At 42.1% G+C, this 22,491-nt stretch overlaps 1 long non-coding RNA gene across 1 annotated transcript in view; it reads right to left on the bottom strand.

The window, feature by feature from the left end:
• Window positions 1–22,491, bottom strand: part of LOC106902727 — a 367,986-nt gene that overhangs the window by 7,298 nt on the left and 338,197 nt on the right. Inside the window, exons 6-7 of the long non-coding RNA XR_001414569.1 lie at window positions 13,996–14,235; window positions 2,332–2,420 (exon numbers count right to left, since the gene is read on the bottom strand). This is a non-coding gene — a long non-coding RNA (uncharacterized LOC106902727). The remainder of the gene's footprint in view (window positions 1–2,331; window positions 2,421–13,995; window positions 14,236–22,491) is intronic.

Genomic DNA, 22,491 nt, shown 5'->3' with positions numbered 1-22,491 from the left:
AGTTTGCAGAGAGAGGTACAAAAAATCTACTCCTAAGTCTTTTAGCCAAGGAAATGTTCCACGTCAAATGCTCACAGACTCTTAACCCAGTGTCAACAAAGACAGGTCTTCATGCCCTTCCTGTGTGTTTGTGAAGCCAACTCAGCCAAACTCTTTGAGAGGCAGCCAGGGCGCAGAGCCATCCACGGGCCATAGAAGATGATTATTAATGTTCTGGCAGAGCTCAGGTGCCTCTCTTTGCTGCATATGGAGCCAGCTTTTGTCCTAAAGAGCTACATAAGACCATTAATTCAAATTTACATTTATTTTGGCAATTTGATATCTGTTTTCCTATGTGTAAAATTTTATTGCCACTTACTCAGATATGGCTAAACTCAGCAACCCCTTCCAGGGACACGTTCTCCAGCTGATTGAATTTCCAGGCTCCAAACCTCAAAGCCCAAGTAAAGGGTGCAGGAGATTGTCTACTAGCAATAGGAGAACATCAAACGCATATCCCAAACACGCTTCCAAGTTTCTTTCTGCTTTTGCTGTTACTGAAGTTGATAGGAGCTTTCTATTGACTTCAGCAGACATAGATTTAATGAAGGACATTTTTTCTACCCATCTCATAAAGGCACTTTCCTTCCCTCGCTCTAACTTGCCATGTTGGGACCCAGCAGTTAGTTTTATTGCGTAGTGATACACGCTGGCATTTGCAAGATTGCAGCACCTTCACTGAGAACTTTCATACAAGCTGCTCCCCTGTGACAAATGTAAAGCAAATCTCCGCACCGAAGGTTATGGCTCTTCTTGAAATGCACCCACTGAAGTGTGTTGTTCCATAAGGCAGAGGCCAAGCTTTGGAGGAGTCACTCCCATATCTGAGTCCCTGTATTCAGAGATATTTATGGGGGGCTGATTCTACAGTACAATAAGACACTGACTCTCTCTGAGGTTTCTGATCTGGGACATCCCGAACAATCACATTTCAAAATGTTCCCTTTCACTCCACCGAGCGTCTGGGAGCTCAATCAGAATATTTCAGACTGAAAACAGGTCTGGTCCTGAACTTCCTACTAAAAATAAATAAATAAAAATCCTCATACAAAATGCAGAATAAATAATTTTCCTTTCTTTAATGACACTTCCTTGTTAATAGCAGAGAAAGCAGTCACAAATACAGATCTTACCAACTGCTCTTCAGCTTAACATCTCTGGCATTCAAAACATACAACTTCTGTGTTTGTACTACATTTCCCTAACAGCTTACATCGAGGCCAAACAGACAGCATTCTGCAAAGGTCTTCTAAAATAAGCTTATTTAAAAGAGCAAGGTCAATGCCCAACATATGTCAGATTCTGTGAGTAGAAATCAAAGAGTTAGGAGCAAATGGAGTATGTCAGAACTCAGTGGTTTTCCATGCCAGGGTCTTTTACCAAGTTCGCAATTCTGCTGCCAAAAACAGTAACAATCCCATCATATGGACTTCAGCTTTGGAAAAGTGTCTAAAAAACCCCCCAGTGTCTGTACACAGGCTACTTAGCTCAATAAATAAAACTAATGCATAGATAAATATGTTTATCTGGACATGCTATTTATTGTCTCTACAACTGTATTTTTCTTTTAATGGGACACATGCTGATTCCATGCTTCAGCCCTAGGCTCTATTAAAATCAGATTAAAAGCATTAGTAATGTAGTTAATTCCATTTATAATATGCCCATCGAGAGAAAAAAGAACATTAAAATAGAAAAATATATATAAATGGGATTTAAGAAATTTTCGGAAACCATTCTGCTCCATTTTGATCTTTGCAAAAAAAGGCATTTTTTTAAAATAGAAAACTTTTTGCTCTGTTCAGATAAAGTAACTCTGCCTGGTCTTTTAAAACATATCTTGCAGAATTATATTTGCGATTTCAATTAAAATATGCTATTGTCACTTTAGCCTCCCTCTTTGGTATTTCAAAATGATCCTAATGGCTTTGCCTTAAGTGATTTGCGTCCCATGGTGAATCCCTGTCACTTACAGCACCTCCCACTATTGCCCTCCTGAATAATCACTACCAGATAATCACTTCTTCCCCCTTCTCCCCACACTACCGCTCGCTTCCCCTCCGACTCTGCACGCTGGTACAGTCTGCAAAGTATTTGCTCTTTAACAAACATCTGGCTTGTTGCTCTGGCACACAACAGTTGGGGATTTAAAAGAAGGGTAAAAGCTGCATGAAAAAGGCCAAACTGATGGTTCTCCAGGCCTGTTCCCCAGGCTGCAAACCGGAGAGCGAGGGAAGGAAGAGCAAGAGAGAAAGAGTGGGTTGTGATCAAATCCCTCCAAACCATACTCACTGTTTAGGGCCTGGCAGGTGCTTATGCAGCCCAGGTCCACTTGCTGCTTTCTGCTTTCCAACACAGGATGGAGACCGTCTGAAGTGAACCTGTTTAGGAACACAAAATTTCCATTGGAGACTTTCCACTGAAAAGATGCCATCAGCAGAGCCCCTAAAAGGCTTTGGTTGAAAGGGAACACCAGAGCTGCCCTCTGCCCCCCGTCCCGTCCCTCCGCCCTGCAGCCCTCACACACCCTGAGGATGCACGGGGAACCACGGGCTTTCTCCTTCTGAGAGGAGGAACCTTTCTCCTTTGCCTTTCATGGATCTCATTATTAATTGAAGAATATTTTAGTTTGCATAATTGTCTTCTGCCTTTCATAATTCCAACCTTTCTCTTTAAATGGGCTTATTAAGCTAAATACGGTCTTTTGTTTTTGTGACTCCATCTATCAAAGCTTCTAGATGGACAGTCAATGTGATGTGAAGAAAAAAACCCAAACCAATAATATTAGGAAGCATCTCTAATGTACATTTATGAGCTCTACCACCAGGTGACTCCATTCTAAAATATCCGTATTTTCATAAAACAACAGGCTATTTCTTCCCTACACACTGAACATCATCCTAACACCCCTCTCCATAGTATTTAGCACTGAAGAAAATAGCATTAAATAAATAGCACTCTTACTTAAGATATGAACTATTTCTTTTTGAATATCACATGACATTGTATTTAAGAGACTCAGGGATTTCCAGAACAGCCTGATCTGTTCCTGTCTAATCAGACCTGATTAATTCAAATCAAACTGCAAACCTCAGTTTTATTTTGCTTTAAATACTCAAGATCAACAACAAATCAGCAGTTGCAGATATCACAGAGGCAGCTCACACAGAAAGCCTACAGACAGAGAGTCTCACAGAGTCAAACGGATATGATTAAACGTTTGGAATCATTTATTAATATTTTATATATTCAAATATATACAGAGCAGATAGGACCAGTTAGAGGGATGCTCTTCACAGGGGACTTTATTATATTTATGCCTAAGAACAGGATATCCATCTCGGGTGTCAAAGGGTGTTTCTTCAAAACAGAAAAAAATTATTAACAAATAATAGGGTTATGTGGGAGGGTTTGTAACACAGAGCTGCACTAAACCATGCAATGATCTACACAGATAATCAAAGTGTTCGTGTGATACCAAGCACAGCAGAATAAATAAAATGAGATAAAATAAAATAAAACAATCTCACAAATGCAAGACTGCAAATGCAAAATAGGTAGCCCCGCAAGAAGTATTTCAGAGATGTACTGACCGGTTATTTCTGTGGAAGGCGTGCTCTGGCGGGCTCTCAGACCTGACCAGTTTAATCCACATCAGACCAGGCAGACACAGGGTCAGGAGGCTGAATGTGGATTTGGGCAGTTGGCACAGCTGTTTTCCTTAGGTGCAATACACTTGTCACTAGTGGTGGCACTTTGCATTTGCTGTATGGCAGCATATGTGCTTGCCACATTTGGGACCCATTATATCTCTTTACCCTCCAGCCACTTCCCTTCCCCTCTTGTTAGCTGCACGTCCATACAGCCTTCCACACTCCTGCGCTACATTGCAATGCCAGCTCTGCCCTCTCTGCTTGCTCTGCTGACTAGACATACTGCCTGTGCTCTTTACGAGCTTCCCAGATTACAACTACCTGTAGATGGGGCAGAATTTTTACATATATGACCGAATTTTTAGAGATATATATATATGTGTGCGCACATATATATATACTCGCATAGATACAAGAAATCGTATCTATTCCATCACTGAAACACTTCCCTGTTCAGAAATGGTTTTGCTACCAGGGAGAACACACACAGCCAGAGAAAAGTTGAAGAATAGCCAAGAAAATCTTTCAAAGCACAGTGTAAACCCAAACTAGAAGCTAAGGTGAAAAAAGGGAGGGGATGGACTATACATTCACATTTCACCCTCTGCCATTAAAACTATAGCAACTGCAACAGCACAGACCAATTAGTACACGTTGATATACTGGCTTGCAGATAAAACAGTTTCTAATTGCATGTCCAAAAGAGGTAGTTAAATGTTTCCGCTTGCTGTGTGCACACAGTTGCACAGAGAGGACTGACTGCAGGACTCATTTTTGCTCAGTGTTGGGTCATTGCATACGACAGCAACAGTTAAGAAGGAATTTGGTTGATGTCTCATTTTGAGGGGCTGTACTGCCAGCCTCCTGACTCCAAATATACAATGTTTCCTGCCAGGATGCTGGGACACTAGTTCAGAAGAAAAAGTCTCTGGTCTGGAGAGATGAGCCTGCCCAGGCAAGCTCCCAGCCCAGCAGTGCCCAAGCCCAGCAGAGGCTTCTCTCGGGCTCCCTGGAGGTGTGGGTGTGCAGACAATAAAGGAACACCAGCTTCTGACAAAAGAGCTTTGCACTTTTAAAGAACATTAAAAACGTAGCAGCCTCAGATTTGCATTTTCACAAATGTAACTGTGTCCTTGATAACCAGTATTCAGATAAGGCCAGATCTCGTTCTCATTCCCCTCCAAACCAGAGCAACCCAGGGTTTGAGAACTTCACAGCTGGATACACAGATGTGAGCCTGTCCGTTGGAGAGCCCCCCTGGCAATGCAGATCCATATTCAGCTTTTTCTTTCAACAAATAAAAGCAAGTTTAAAATCAAAATGTCAGTTCATAATAAACCTCCAACCTCCCAACTCTAATTAAATAGGATTTAAAAAAAAAAAAAAAAAAAAAGCTCAGCTTTGGTCTGCTTCTGTTTTCATTAAATTTCTCTTAAGTATTTTGTAAAATCTCATCCCAAGGAAGCAATCACTAAAACCCACTGGGGTTATTTTTACACAATGGTGAGGACACCGAATTACCTTCCTGATGTAGCTCCTGTCTAGGTAAGCAACACAGCCAAAGCTCGATCTGCATGTCCTATATGCCAGGCCTGCTGGTTTTAAATGCTACTCAAAGGCAGGAGTTGGGAAAATGCTGTTAGAGCCATGGCCTCCGTGGGCTGTCATCTCAGGGAGCGCCGTTTCTCTCGGCAGCTGCTCTCAGCAGCCACTTCCTTTACCTGACAATTGCCTCATTCAGCAATTCAGCAACAGGTCAGGCCAGCAAAATCCCTCGCTCACTTTCAGACTCCCTAAGTATCAGCGACGGAGTGCGAACGGCCTCTGGCTGTCTCTGCAGCCCCCATTTACCTTAATGAACAGCATCACATAAAAAATTGCTGCTGACAACTTACGCTTTCGTAGGTCATGATGCTTTTGGACATGTCCCCCCATTCTCCCACCCTCCCTTATACACACACAGGGAGAAGGCCAAAAGAAGAGGGAAATATTGGTCTTCTCTTTGAAGCGACCATTTGCGACTCAGCACGGGACATCAGTTTGCTTGCTTTTGGATGCACAGTTTTGGGGCAGTTGACTGGACAGAGAGAGACCATCTGCAGATCAACAAGAGACAGGTTTCTCATTGGTACCTGTTGCTGCAGAGGGGAAGGTCACCCTACCTTCTAACACAAGGGACATGAAGGAAAATTCACAGCTGGAGCAGGAGAGGTGAGAGACTGGAAAATGCCTGGCCGTTTTAATGTAAATAGTTACAATATGCACGTACATTTCATGCCATCTCACTGCTCTTACGAATGTCAGGAATGTTAAGTAGGTAGGAGGCCCCTCTAAGCACTGAGGTGTCCATAGCTTACAGCAACAATCCCAAAGTACAGCCCGTGGGCCTGAGAAGCTTTTGTAAGCAACATGTGATGGCCTTTTTAATTGTGACCACCCTTGACAGAGCAGCATCAGCATTGCAGAGGTGACAAGGTACCTGCCGGTCCCACCCAAAGGTGGAGTTAGGTGAGGATGCTGAGAGCACCTCTCTGTGCTCTGCACATCTTCTGAACAGAAAAGTTCTGCATTTCAGGTGGATTTTGTTCAGTAGCACCCCCATCCATGTCATTAAGTAGCCTTGCAGGGACAAAACTTTGAAAACTCCTTGCTGAGGAGCCTGGCACTAAAGTTACAACCTGTGATCTGGGGCGAGGTTTTATCAGCCATCAAGATCAGAAAGGAAAAGGCACTCGTACTACATGAATGGCCAACTCAACTGCTCGGAGAAAGGTTGATTCAGGCTGCCAATATTGGCTCTTACACAGATAATAAACTGGCCTTTCTCCTGACATCACACTTCAATCAAAAACTTTCTCGCAAAATGTCACTTTCAAAGTTGCAGCTTTAAAAAAAAAAATGTCTTTATAAAAAATTCATGGCCACAATGATCTGATAATGCAGCTTTCTGATACCAGCAGATGTTTTGTCTAACATGTTCCCTGAAGCTGTACTCTGTGCCTTCATATCTTTCATTTCCAGTTGCTATCTGCTGACTGTGGGATGTCATGTACGTACCCTATAGCGATGCGCAGCAATTCGCATCTAACACCGCCGTGCGTAATGAGCTTCACAAGATGCTTGTCGCAATAACTCCGCACTTCCCCAACCATATGGAACACAACACTCCAAAGCCCACAGACACTTTTTTTTATTACAGTTCAGATCCTTAAAACATAATCTGTGTGATGTCTAGTGAATGTACGTGAAGAGCTGCTGAAAACAAAGTTAACACTTGTTCACATCATCTGTTACAAATGTCCAATTTGGGACAATAAATTTCCTCGGAACCTGTTCTTTTGCTGACTCGTTGCTTTATCTTTTTTCTCTTTCTCTCACGTCGTTTTTTTTATGAACTATGCATATGTATTAAATGGGATTTGTTGTCCCTAGATACCAATTTGCATAAAGTGCAAGCCATCATTGGTTGGAGAGAAGCAAATTACTTCTCCAGCAAGATCACACTTCTTTTTTTTGTCTTTTTCTTTTTTTTTTTTTTTTAATTTTAACAAACCGCAGGCAGAGGCTGTTAACAGCACTTAGCCAGATATGCAAAGTATCACTTTTCTCAAAAGCAGCTTGATCAATGGGCAAAAAAAAAAAAAAAAAAAAGAAGAAAGGAAAGGTATTACTCGGTGAGGTACAATGCAGAAATGACCCAAGACTGAAGCAGCTAACCCAGCCATTCACCTGTAGCTCGAGATGCCTGGGTCACAGTAAAATACAATTCAAGTATGGCTTAGAACTCAGGACACAAAGCAAAACAGCTCAACTGAGCAGAGCCTCTCAGAACCACCATCCCCCTTTCCAGTTGTCCTTAGTGTGTTTCTAGAAGTCCCAAGTGTGCTTGTTACTTTTACGTGTTGCTCAGCACCCACGCAGAAGCCTTGCTTCCCCACACGTATTTATTCACATTGGGCACCTTCTGAAGGACTGTGTAAATACCAGCCTGAAATATGTTTACAATTGCTTACTCCTCTGCCCTCCCCTAATTTTACTGGCTCCCTGGCGCCAGAGGTGCTCCCTGGGATGGCAGCTGCCATCCTAGCAGGCTTGGACAATTACAATATCCCTTTTTTCCTTATGCTTCTCATTGAGCACACCTGTGACATGTTGGCAAGAGCCTCGACCATAACAACGCGACAGATTCCCAGGTTCAGAGCTATCCCTGTATGAGCCCTGTACTTTTGGGGAGAGAGATGGAGGAGGGAAAAAAATGCAGTAAGGAAATTTTACAAATACTTCAAGAAACAGATTATCTATGCAAACCTGTGATGTGCAGGATGATGTTCAAACTCACCAGCCCACTACTAAAAGGACTTGCATGCCATGAGCCACACTCAGTTAAAAAGTGTGGGATATTAAAATCACTAAAGGAACAAATTAGCAGGGAAGCTGAGCTGCAAAGTTTCCAGCGAGGTCTGAATGTCTCAGGAATTTAGTGCTGGGACATTGCTTGAGGTGTGGGGGAGAACAGGTCCTCTCTAAACATAAGCTTTTATTCTGCTGAGGTCTCTAAAAATGACTGCAGGATCTGTCTCTCACTAAACATTCACTCAGAATGTAATCCCAAATCCATCAATATCATGTGCTTGGATTGTTTCACCTCTGAATTTAATGGACAGATGATATTCTCTTAAGAATGGTACCTGAGATCACAGAGAACATTAGTCATTGCAGATACAGGAGAATCAATCTGGGCAATGGTGATGACCAGATGCTGAAGTGCCTTTCAGGGAGTTGTGGATGCCAAAAGAAAAAGCTAGGACCCAGGGTGTGTAAGTTCTCAAGAGAGAGTCTGTATTTCCTTGTTACCTTAAGCATCTATCCAAAGATACACAGATTTTACGCTCTGTGATGATTTGGAGGTGAAAGAAATAGTTTCTGTCTGCAGAAATATTGGTAACTTGGCAAATAATCCCACAATTTCATAAATCTCTATTATTAAAGTATGCGGCTTTTTTCCCCTGTATTTATTTGTCACATCTAAAAGGAATAAAATAGAATTTAAAAGAAGATCCTCACTCCCAAATGATCACAGAAAGCACAAAGAAGTTATGCAAAGATTATGAGAAAAACTCACAAGAGGGAGTTAAGTGCTGGCTTTGAAAATGGGGATTTTTTGTAACCAAGGGCACTGTTGCTATGAACCAACAGAATCACTGTGGGACCAGGTGAGCCCATGTTTGGGACACTTACCCTCAGACAGAGAGAAGCACCGTCTCTCTAAATTTGCTGTCCAAGAAGGATCAACAACTTTGTCAGACTTCTCTTGCTTGAAAGCCCTGGCACGCTCAGCTGGCAGTTTGAGAAGGCAGTGCTTAGGTGCCTCTGTACAGGTGCATCTGCAGCCGGATTCCTCTGGGGACAGATGCAGCCAAAGAAATATATTGCTAAAGCTTAGCTCAACGCAGCATATGAGGCCCAACTGTACAGTAGGCGCTAGATAACATGCAATCATGGCCTCCTACTGCAGCAAATGCTATATAAACCCAGGCCTTTCAGAAAGAAGTAGTAAAAAAAATGTGTTTTTCTCATTCCTTATCTGTACCTACTCCATTTTACCTAAGGCTGGCTATTAGCTCAGCTGGTGATGTCACTTACTTCACTGGAACCTGTTATCATGGAAGATTTCTCACAGGATTTTCTATTCCGTTAGCTTTGCGCTTTGTGCAATGTTGTATTTCATTCCATTAGATAAAGGGTTAAGTAATTCACGTTTTACCCATATAGACTAAGTTATACTCCCTGTGGGTTGCTGGCTTCCTATTGGCTAGAACGATGACCTTGGAAACAGACAAAAATGATGCATTGTTGCAATAAATATTATAGCTTGCACCTGTTTCTAATTAAGTCTGCCAAACAATTTCAGAGATACTGAAAAGAGAAATGTGTTGGCTTCTAATCGGGTGTTCTTTGCTGTTTGATCTCGATTATTCAGCCCCTTACATGACCTAGCTTTCTTAGTTCTTGTTTTTCTTTTTCTTTTTGGACTTGTAGAAAGCACTAGATTTAAAGAAGTCTTCTCAAAGAGGAACATCTCTGCCTAAAATCAGCTATAACTAGAAGCTGAAGATTAATGAATTTATACCAGGGCACAAAGTAGTTTATGGCAGGATACCTCAGGAATCTCCAGTGTGGCTCCTTGGCTTCATAGGTCTCTTGTGGTCTTCTGCTTCACTTCCTTCTCCTCTCTTCTCTTTTAAACTTCAGAGCTTAAAACAACCTCTAGCTACTAGGAATCAGCATCAGGCTGACTGGGAAGCTGGGGGCTTTTGCAACTAGACTTCAACATGCCAGGCAAATAGTTCAGGAAGGACTTTCCCACTAACGCTCACCAAAGAAATGTAAACAGAGCAGTGGTCACCTTCACATTTCTGAGTTAATGACACTGGGAACATTCTGGAAATTGTTACCTATCAGAACCATTGCTTTAGGGCAGGTACAGATTCAGGAAGAGAACAGCAAAGGCTTCACAGACAGGCTGTGGTTCGCAGTTCAGCATCACACTTCTCACTCACTGTACTGAGTCCCAAGTTCTTCTCCCACTGAAAGCACTTCCTGGAGAAATGAATGATTTGTTTCTTGCACATCTACCTACCCAAGCTGTGCACAGTTTGCAGAGATTTAACAGCTGCTCTGTGATCTAGCTCTATGGACAAACGCAAACATATGTGGCAAATGTTGACAATGTTTTCCTTAATATAAGAAGTAAAGAAATAAGGAATTACTATTATCTTCATTTTCTAAATGGGGACTGGAAGCCACAGCTCAGCCAACACTTTTGGCTGTCAATAACAGCAGCAGTCCAGTCCCTTCGGTCCCTATGGGGTCTCTTTTCTCACGCTGGGATAAGCATTTGTGCATCTGTATTTTGGAACTGATTGAGGAACTTATCCATCTGAAAACTAATCCGGGGAGAAAAAAAAAAAAAGAGTTTTTATTTCAGCCACATCGACTTCCCACAGTTTGCCCACAGCCTGGCAGGGCAGAACTGCACAGCTAGGACAGGGGGAGTCCAAGGCAATATTTTTGGATGGAATTGCAAGAAATCATAGAAGTAGCACATAGTGACATCAAGAAGACAATGCAGGTCTCCAGAATTCACAAACACTTCCTCTGTTGTAAATGTCATCAACCTCACAATTAGCAAAGATTTGCTAGCTGTGTACCAATCCTCTGAGCTACCCAAAGTTTCTCATGTGTAGACAATGTATCTCAAAAGTATCATGTTTGGTGGAATTAAATGACCTTCTGCTCAGTTAAAAATTAAATGTCTTGGGGTGGAGGTTGCAAAGGGGTTATTTTAGTTGCCACACTAAAGAAGGTAGGATCAGACAGGTTAAAAATAAGCCTAGACACAAAGAAGATACGTTATGGGAACAGAATAGCTTAGCCTGTGCGATGTGATGAAGCCCTGCATCAGTATTATGGCAAGAGTTTTGTTCAGGAGGAGGGACAGAACTACAGAGATATTTTGCAGGGTTAGCACATCTTCCTCTGGGTGATACGCTCTCACTTTTCCACTTTTCCTTCAATGGCAGGTAATAAAATGCCTGCTGGTACCCCCCATGACTGGAGGTACCTAGAGTGGTTCAGCCCATCGTGAGTGCTGTGCCAATCATTTAACAATTCCCACAGCTGCCTTTGTGAGAAGCCTCTCTCTTAAGCCTCTGGTTTAAGAATTTAGAGTAATCATGTAAAAATGATACCCCTGTGCTCTATGATCCGCTGAATCTCACTAATGCCGGATCCCAGAAGAGGGCTTATTAATGAAAAGATGCAATGCCTCTCTCTCTGCTCATGTTTCACATGAATATCTCTCATGGATTCGGCAGTAAACCTTACTGCTGATAAAGTAAGTATAATGAACCTCCGTGCTCCACGAGAATGAAATCTCAGACTGATGAAGTAGTTACCTGCTCTACTTCCCAGCACAACGGCTGGCTTGAGAAGTACAAGGAGAAGCACTCGCCTGCCATGGGAATAGTGGTGCAGTATCACAACCTCCTAAATCTTGGGTCTGATTCGCTACTGATGCCTTTGGCTGCCTGAAAAGATCAAGAGTTTGGAAGGGAGCAGTTTGTAATTAGCTGCGAGAAATGAAATTATGCTTTATTGTAAATCACTGAGTCAACAGAAGAAAGGAGGTTTTTAAAGGGACAGCAACACCTTGAGGCTACTCTGTGTCCTTTCAACATTACACAGTAGTCAAAAAGCCAGTCAACTCTTGCCAGTTGGCCAGCTTCTCAGAAAGGACAAGCACCAAGTGTTCTGCAAACAGCAGGATCCTGCTGCTTCCAGCCCCTGACATCCAACCAATTTTCAAGAAGGCACTGAAAATACTTTCAAGTACTGCCTCTGTCCTGAAGCTCCTTTGCTAATGGCAGCAGATTTTGCCATCAAGAGTTTCAAATTGTTATAAATCTTTTTGCTGTAGCTTTTTGAAAACAAACAAATATACAAACGACACCAAAGAAAAACCCCACACTAACATGAAGAAAGGCTGGTTCCATGTCTCTCCATGGGGAAAGAAAGCAAGTGACTACCCAAAAAGCGTAGGCGGCATTCAATCGGTCTCTATATTAATTTGAGGCACTCAGTGATTTATGTTTTCCATTAAAACAAACACATGCCTTATAAATTACCCCTAATTTCAGCATCAGCAGCATGGTATAGGACAAGCAACAAGAGTCAGGAGGTGTCACTCTGGAGTATCCCAAAACAACCACAGAAACTAGCTTTAAGTCCAGCAACCAGACCATATCTGCTCAGTGCACCTCTGATACCCGCATCATGTCTCATCTTTACAAAGCCAGCCCCATGTAACCAAATCCAAATTCCTTAAACCTTTGTGAGGCGCAAATCTGAATACGGAAAATTATCGCAGAGATCATAGCACTGAAGAGTGCATATAATCCCATCTCAAACACTGGTGACTGTTCTCTGCAGGTCTATTCAATGATTTAAACAACCCATGAAAACGTTTGTATCATCCCTCACTTCAAGGGGATTCTCTGGTTAGAGGGAACTGAAGCACCCTGAAATTCTGTGGAACCTTAAAGCACGGGCTGCATTTCATATTAGCAGCTTGGGTATAACTCCTGGTATTATTAATACCTAAATGCCCTATATGTTGTCTTTAGAGAGGAAGGCAGCCACACCACCTTTATATGTGTGCTTTCTTCCCTTTGCTTTTACATTTCTTCAACACGCAAAATGTACTTAACTCACTGCTTATTGAATGAAGGATTAGTATTATTTTCCTTCCTCCAGTGAACTTTGTTTCACTTCATCCTGCATATATTTTGCTAGGCTGTGTTTTCCTGCCAGCACACCACTGTTCAGCAAACTACCGTACTTAAGGCCAGCCAGCTAATACAGTGATACCTTTTTACTCACAAGGAGTGTTTCTGTAATCATGGCTGTGCTTGTGGTATGAATGACAGCTTACACCAAGAAGCACAAAATGCACTTCCAGAAGCTTTGCCTAGCTGGGACAGAACTAAAGCAGCTTCAAACTGCCAAGACATTTGAAACATCTAGGGGAAGACATATTTTGAAACGTAGCTACTCTGCTAGCATAAATGTTGACAAGGGACAGTGAAGGGAGCTACTTCCCCCCATCCTCCTTCTACTGTGCTGCTGTATCTCATGTTGAGCTAGACTGGGAGCACTTGGAAAAATGCCCTGCTTTGGGTCCTGTAAAAATTAGTGTACACAAATGTGTAACAAATTTGCAATGGCTCTGTATAAGGTTTACTGTCTCTTTTTCTGTTAAAATTGGTTACGTTGCCCAGTAGGAAAACAAGCAGAAGAGGAAAGTATCTTTACAACTCACTATGCTCTTAGAAGACCAGACTGGAAGTTCCTGTTCACACCACCGCAGCAATGCAGACCTCTCTGGTGGAAGTATTTTCTTTTTCTTGCAGAATTATACCTCACGTCCTGCTAGGTAGTTACTCTCTTTGTTCCTGTGAGCCAAGCTAGTTGCAAGATCATGCTATGCCATGCTTATAACATCACACTAAAAAGAAGGAGATTACAAAGGGGGCAAAATACCCTAGAGGGTTCCCCTTTATCAGAACCTTCCCTGTCAGTTTGCCTTCTCATTTCCTGAGCTCTTGTCTGATTATTAGTGTACTGACAGAATAAAAATAACCTCATATTCCTACATGAATCATAAATAAAACCCTTTTATTTCATCAAAGAGGTTGGCAGGTTTATAGTCCTTTGCAATGCATGCACGATGTGAATGACATACCTTTAATTTTGCTGACAAGCTTGTCGGGGTCCTAATGAAAAAGAGTGAAAAGTGGGTGACTTCTCTAAAGGTTTAGCAGTTGCTTTTTGGTGAGGATATATATTTCACCTTGCCACTGTAATCAAGGAGCCAACTGATCTTGGTAATGAACTCTTCAATTACAGTCCACTTCTGACTCTTCAAGAATGCCTAGGCAACAATACCACAGTGATTATTGCTGATATTATAGATTAAAGTAACCTGGGGAAAAAAAGAAGAGGGGAAAGAAAAAAGAAAACCCAAGTTATGTTCTTGCTAGAGCTTTAGGTATCAGGGTGCATCAGCAATGAACCAAAAAGAGTGATCAAATTCCAGATTTTGAACAGCTAGATTTTGTATTGCTGTTGTACACCAGGCAAAAATAAAATCACTACTCTCAACTGTATTTTGACATTATGTATTCCTCTCCATTTATTCAACTAGCCAGTTTACTTTTGGAAACCAGTATTGAATATGGTAGAGGTTATCTTGGGACAGCCTCATAAAAAAGAAAATAATGCAAATGTATTTCTTTAATTGTCTCTGCAAGCAAGTTTCCTGATCAGGGTCGCACAAAGAAATAGTCCAGAAACACAAAAAATGGACACAGTACAATCAATCAGAAAATCTTCCCTATTTCCAGTCTTTCACAGAGTGAAAAGTTTAATTGCTCACAAAGAGGGAGGCAAACAGCTAAAGATACATATTTTTATCAGTGATGAAAGCGCTTTCCCCTTCTTCAACACATCCTCTCTGTTTTCCTTTTACCGTCTCCTATTTCGCTCATGTGAAAACCAGAACACTGGCCCCTAAGTTTGCTTTCTGACCACAAACAAATTGTCAAAGCCACGAGCCTTCTCCCTTTCATAAAAGAAGTCATGTTTTTTCAGAAATGTCCCAGGTCTTCACCCGTAATTCAGAAAGAGATCAAGGAAAAAGGACAGCTTTATTTGATATCTTGGAGATTATTCTTTGTTTTGCTGGTGATTCCTTTCTTCAGCTATAACTCATCAGAGAAAAGTTTGGGATTTGGCAAGTTAACCCAGCCTGATTGCTGCCCTATTTTGGTAGGGTTTTTTTCCATTTTGGTGGAGTGTTTAGATGTGGGGCTGCTGAGAGAGAAAATGAGAGACACACAACAAGGTTATCTGGCTGGAGAAACAAGCAGGGGTTGTGTGTGCAGGATTGTGTGTGCATGGGGAGATGGGGCAGAAAAAGGGAAAAAATAATGAACAGCGAATTCCAGATTGCTATCTTGTCAGGATTTTACAAGATTCCAGAGCTGCACTTTTAATTTTCATTACTTTCCATTTCCCTTTGATAAACTCAGAAGCAGTATCTAATTTTATTAGCAGCTTTTCATCAAATGTGGATATCTTCCTTCCTCGAGGGATTCCCTAGCCACAAAAACATCAGGTTCTGTGAAACATTAGCTAATCCCAGTTAGAGTTACTTGACCCTATCAAGCTAAGAAATAAATTCTACTCTTCATGAGAGTCCTACTGTTTACACTCCAGACAAAATTCTTAGATCTCCAAGTTTTCAGAGAAAAAACATTTTTCATAATGCCAGAAAACTGGCCTTAAAGACCTGGGCCATACAAGCCTGAAACTGCTTCTTGTTTCAAATTAAATACGTTGACAGACTTCCTCTTGACACCCGTGCCTGATTTTCTTGGCATAAAATCCAAATGGGTAACGGTAGGAGCCATTACTGGCAACATCCAGTCCTATAATCTACACATCACTACTTCTTGCCCTCAACCTTCCCCCGTGTGGCTGCACACAGAGGGAGGCTGCCAAGAATCAAAGCACTTCTCCCGTTCAGTGCAGACAACACACACTTCAACAAGAAGCTCAAAGTTTGGTGAACCTCTTACAGCAAGTGTTTGTGTGGTGCATGACCACGCAAGCCACTGTGGCACGGCTGGGCGAGCAAAGCAGGAGCAGGGAAGCAGGAAGGTGCTGTGAGCAGCCATCAACATGGCACACAGCAAATGCAGAAAATTTGGGGATGCATTCAGAGCCGACACAGAGCAAAGCACACGCTCCAAACCCAAAAGGCCAGAATCTTTCCAAAGCTGTTTTGCTCCACTAACACGTTTAACAGTTAGAATCATCCCAGGCATATTAACTTGGTATATTACAAGTATAATGTGTCACACCATGTTTTAAAACATAATACAGCTTATTTTAAAGGTGAAATGGAATGTGGTTTGAACTTAGCGCCTTGCTCAATCAGCAAAACCCCAGTGCTTTGGAAAACAGGAGGTCAGCCACTCTGGCTGTAGCAGTGTTACTTGTGCATCTGTTTGCAATGAAAGGTCTTGCTAGAAAAGGTTAAGAAAAGACTCATATACTTCAAAATTATCAGTTCGTTATCACTATTAATACTACTTTATAGTACTTAACATGCTACTTTTCATCTTCAAAGCACTTTGCAAATATTAATTAACCCTCACAATCTGCTTGTGGGGTAAGCAAATGGTGTTGCTCTCAGCAGTTAAGTCACAGGGTTAACTGACTTGGCCAAGTCTAGAGGGTCAGGATCAGCCTCCACACATCCTCTTCTGATGCTTAAAATACTGAAACACAGTGTTTCTCCTTCTCTTAGATGAGACGGTGGACGTGCGCCACTTTTATACACGAGATATTTTCTAAAAGCATTGGCTTCAACGGATAACTGCAACTTCAGCTGCTTGCACAAGGCTGCAGTTTTCTCCCTTCCCACATACTTCTACATTGACGCAAGATGTGGACAATTATCACCTAATAATTAAAGGACTAGGTTCATGCAGGAGCTTCTAGCTGATTTCTAAAACTACTCCCCAAACCCTGCTTTGCTGTGGAGAATCATGTATGTGTGCACAAAAGTGATCAGTTACAGCTTAAAGAAGTAGCCAACTTCTTTAAAGATTTAACAGGTCACCATCACTTGAGACATAACTAAAATGAAGTGCTTCACTGAAAGCAGTGGTGGTGCTGAAAGCACATTGGTGTTGACTAATTAGCCTAATGTTGTTTTTTTTTAACTTGTGGGCTTGAGTTTGTTTGTTTTGTTTTCAAACAATTTGCAATACTTTAAGTGCTAACTAACAAAGGTTTAGAGGAAAGAAGGACAGGCCCATGATGTGGTTTTATTTGTCCATGCTTCTTTGAGTTGGTAAATCACACTGCTTTGCTTTATTGAGTGTCCCTTTAGGAGTATATTGGAAAAAATTCTATCTGCCACAATTAATACAGTGCCTAGTGCATCACGCGGCACAACCCTGGCGTCGAAACTCAGCATTCTCTGGGAGTCCTTTGGTCCCACACTGGATGCCAGAAAGGATAGTAGCTGTGACATGTGATACAGCTGCTGATAAATGATGGTGATAATGCAGAACAAAAAGGCTAATGAGTTCTCTCCAACACCACACTACTTCCATGAAATGAATGTGATGATGACCCTATTTGCTACTTTTTTTTCTTTTTGGCCAGTGAGTTACTTATCCCTTTACCTGCATGTTAGTTTTATCTTCTCGCTACAATGCTATGTAAAGACAGTCAAAATTAATGTCAGCATCTCCCTTCACTTTTAAACTATAAAAGAGCCTTCGAAGGTAGAGTAAACCAAAGAGGCCAGTAACTAATTATAACTCATTGTACTGGACTTTGAGAAATAATGAATAGAAGCTATTCCTCCTGTGCTTACCAGAGTGCTTTGCAGAGACAGTGGTGCCTTTGTGGGAAAGGGAGATCCCTTCACTGGACCAAAGAGAGAAGAAATGGAATTGTTAACGTATGTAAGAGGCAGGAGGATTTCTATGGTACTATTTCATTGCAGAGGCAGAAGGTAGCAGAGCCAATCATGAAAAGCGTAAAGGTGTGAAGGCACAAAGATGGAGAGTTGATTAAAAGCACCGTGGGGAGCGTGAGCGAACAAATCAATGGTAATGATGGAATTATGGCTGAGCGGAACCCAATAGTCTACTGTGTCCTGGTGACTTGGCGCTGGGGATTACACGTTGTGAGAAGCAGAGCCAAGCCCTTGTCCAGCCTGTTGGCACTTGGAGATACGGTGATTGATGGGACAGGTTATGTTACAAAACTGGGTGAGGTCTCTTGAGTAACAACGAAGCTCAACATAAGCACCTCTGCACCCTAGTGAGATGTGATGGCTGAATCCTGCCCAACCAGGAGCTGGGGTGGAGCAGCAGCAGTGTTGAGAGAGATGCCAGTCACGGTTGTCACGCCTGGGAGAGTGGGACAGGGCTCATCTGGGGAAGCAGGAGGATGAAGGAAGAAAAGGTAAAAGATGAGAGAAGGGGCCCTGAGGGTGCTCAGTGAGGTTAGAGGTAGCACCTGGCAGGGAGGCGGGAGAGGGGAGCTGGGAGGCTCACAGCGGTGGGGGAGAGAGAAGCAGCAGCAGCACTGGTGGCACCGTGGGACGGTCAGGCAGGGGCTTGGAGGAGCAGGTGGGAGCTGAGGGAACACAGATCAGAGCTGGCTGTGAAGGTGTTGAGAGAAAGGCCTGGAGCAGCCTGGAGGGAGGGAAGAGAGGATTGGAGCAGCTGGTAAGATCAATGCGGGACCAGCTCTAGCTGGGGTAGCAGTGGCTTAGGGCTGCCAGCACTCACCAGTGCTCGCTGAGCTTGGCCTGCACTTACAGCCACCACCACATCCAGCATGTTAGTACCCAAAGTACAACAGAATCTGCCTTAATGGTAGTACCTCTATGAGCAGTCTTACACAAATAGAGCATTATTTTCCTTCTCATTGCTATTTCAGGGATTCCTCTGCTGGCACGAGGCATGCATCTTTACATATGTGCCAGTACATCCCGGATGCCCCTATCACTATGGCACCAGGACCACGGACGGATGAGCACACAGCCCCTGACTGGTTGTTGCTGTGGGTCACTGTGGTGAAGCAGCACAAGGCAAGGATGCTTTCTGTCGCTGTGTGAAAAGGCACTTTGCAGAAGGAAACATCCAGGCTGCTCCCAACACTTAGCGATCTCACCACTTGCTTTTGTAGTTGGTGACATCAGGAGGAAGGGCCCGGAGCCACTTTGCCTGCCCCAAGTTGGTCAATACAGCACTGCCAGGATGGCAACTGCGATGGATGGATGGATGGATGGGATGAGTAAATAGATGATGCCAATCAAGATAGACAGAGAATGCTGAAAGATATACACAAGGGATGAAATTATGACTGTGCTGTAACACTAAGCAACCCTGAGATTTTATCTCTGATGGCTTTAGCCATGTCACCCCAGAGCCAATTGCAAAGGCAGCACTGCCCATACGAGGAATGCAACGGGGCAATTTGACCTCAGGCCTCACCTGACAGGCGATCCTTCCACACCACTGACAGAGCCAGACCTTCAGCAAATGCAATGTGGCCATACCTGGCCTTTTGGCATGAACTCACGGTGAAATAATTGAAAGCTAAACATTTTCAAAATCAAGTATTTGCCAAGTGGTGAAACAGGCTGCTGCACCCAGAGGGAAGCTGTTCCTAGGTGGCCTCAGTCAGTTCAGATTGTGCATGCAGCTGGGACGACTGCAGTGGCCTCAGTTAAGAGACCTTCAGATTGCTGGAGTCCACTTGTGCTCTCAGCAGTCAGGCCAGCTAGGTAGAAAAGAGCAAATTTTAGTTATCCAGAGCCCTGATCTCCAGAAATAAAACTCTTGAGAAGAAGGAAAAGATAAAGATTCACAAGTAGAAAATGCAAATTCTTTCCAAATGGTCTTAATGAAGATTACTTAAATAGGGACAGTTAAAATATCCCATATGTTAGCTTCCTACATACAGGCAGGTATATATTTCTTGTACAGGGTCACGCCTGAGCACAAAGTAATAAAATAATAAAGAGGGGAGCTCAACACTGGAAAGTAAGAATCTTTGCTCTTTCCTAGTAGTAGTGGGTAAAAAGCCTGAAAGGAAAGTATGAGGCTCAGAACTGGCCTTAAGCATGTGTCCCTGGACAGGACCATTCTCCAGTTATGTTTCTTCCACTCCTGAAAGCAGCAAGCAGATCTAGATACAGCACAAATATTAAACATAAATACAACACGTTCCAGTACAGACCCTTCACTAAAACAAGTCCTAGAGCAAAGCTATCTCTTCCTGTTGATGACAATGCAAAGGACTTCAGCATAATAGTATTTACTCAGTTAAATGAGAGCTGTAATGCACTTCAGCCTTAGAAACAAAACTTGAACTATTTAAGTGTACCGTTTTCAAACCTGAGGATTTATTTGCATGTGGCTGTTGACTTCAGTGGGAGTCACTGCTGCAATCAAATACACTGCTCTGAAAGCCTTCTCAGCAGGTGAAAAGGCCACATTGCATTTAATGGAAAATGAGGTCCTTTTGCTTTAAGCTCAGGCAGAACACAGACCAAGGAAGTGCAGACAGTTTAGATACAAAAATGAAGTAAAAACACATCCAAACTTTGCAGGTTTTAACTTTCCAGAGTCAAACTATATCTAGAAATACAGCAACAATTTGATTGCCCAATCAAGAACCATAAGTTAGAGAAATCCCAAGAGAATTTCGTGAGATTGACAGTTTAGCACTATCTAGGACTCATGAGCTGAGCTTCAGATGCATTTGGCCATTTATCAACTTGGTTGCCTTATGCAAGTCACTTCACCATCTTTTACCTCACTTCCCTCCAGTAAATTTGGAATGAATATATTCATCCTCTTGGACATCACTGGATGAGAATTAAGTATTATTATTATTAGGTACACTCATACAAATGGGTGATGCTAAGTTGGTAAGTAACATGTCTTGTCTAGTACAGAACATTTTTTTTGCACATAAGAGTGCTGGGAAGTTTTAATAAGCACCTTGACTTCTGCCTTCATACCAGTGAGAGTCACCCACTTGCTTAAAGAGTTTTTTGCTATTTATTTTTTTTTTTAATATATGATTGAGCCTTTCAGTTAGAGTAAGCACCTCTAGTTAAACTCTTATGGTCACATTTGTTCCAACCTCAACTCCCCCCAGTCTGAGAAACTACTCTTTCCCAGGATTAAGTTTTCTTTAAAAATGTCATGTGGTAATCCTCTTTCTAGTAAAGACTGTACAACTGTCTTAATCTTTGCCCATGTATGGAACACACATTAAAAAAAACACCTTTGTTTTTGTATATCCAGCAACTTTAGAACACAGGAATTAGTAAACAGAGGGCTAATAATTTGTTTTCCATTGACAAGCAGTGAAGGAGTTAATTATCTGCTTCTTTTCACTAATTCTGTTGCAGAGCTTGGTTCTGCATATTAAATGTCCAAGTTACCAGATTCAAAGAAAATCTTGATCTCAATTTGGCTACATATTAAAAGTGCCATTCCCTGTTGTCCTACCTAGCACTGTTAATTGCATACATTTAGCCCTCTATTGGAGAATAATTTAGCTTCAGATTGAAAAGAAACAGCCCTGGCCTTGGTTATTTTGGCATACAAGTCTCCAGTATGACTCTGTTTTCTAAGCAGACATTAATGATTCTAAAACTAATATCCATTGTTTGAAGAGGCATAGCGGCCTTGGCATTTACTTAACCTTTTGTCTCATGTATGAGACTGAGTCAGCCTAAATCCTTTTCTTAATTAATATCTATTCTTTTTTTTTTTTTTTCTGTCCAACATTATTTATTAAACAATTTGCATGCAACAATTAGAGTTGAGAGATTAAAAAAACATCACTGTATGTGCAAGCTTGCTTAGCACAACAACGACCATGAAACTGGTCCTCCAGCTCAAACAAAGCTCAGAGCATGAATGAGAAGGGAACGGGAAGTAAGTAAGGTCAAGTAAAAAAATCGAAACCCACGTTGCTTCACCTGTTAGCCCTAATATTGAGCTACTCTACTCCCTACTAAAAAAATAACAATTCTAGCATAAAACCCAAGGATACAACACTTCTAGTGAATGCCCGTGATGATAGTTACGGTTGTGAATAAAGTACAATCACAGAACCTTTTTGCTTATTGCTGTAGTAGAAAGAAATTATTATTTCAGATTCCTTTGTGTTTCACAGGACAGTACTGTGTGCTCCATATGAACTCTCTCAACTGGAGCTCACCTACTTTTCCAACGTTTGCTCCTTTATACTTCTTTGCACCTTTGTGATTGCAACCACTTTGCACACTGAGGGTGCAACAAAAGACCCTTCTGAATGTCCAGACCAACATAGAAAATGGCAAGGACAGCTTTGGCAGCTAAAATTAAAAAAAAAAAATAATTGGGGTTGAGAACCAGAAGGCAGCTGTCTTGCATATAAATGCAATGGAAGCAAAGACTCGAGCATCTTTCCTCAAGTATTCTTACAGCTAGTAGCTATGGGTAATCACAGATGCTTTGCTCAGTGGGTTGACTGCCTGCAAGATGAGTGACTGAATCACCTTCTGTATCTTACCAGGGTTGGATGACAAACCAGACCTACATGAAAAATTATAATGCTCTCCAGACTTCGAAGTCATAAGCAA

The sequence above is a fragment of the Calidris pugnax genome, unplaced genomic scaffold (genome assembly GCF_001431845.1).
Source record: "Calidris pugnax isolate Ruff unplaced genomic scaffold, ASM143184v1 scaffold31, whole genome shotgun sequence".
Lineage (NCBI taxonomy): Eukaryota > Metazoa > Chordata > Aves > Charadriiformes > Scolopacidae > Calidris > Calidris pugnax.
This window is presented reverse-complemented; position numbering and strand designations above follow the sequence as displayed.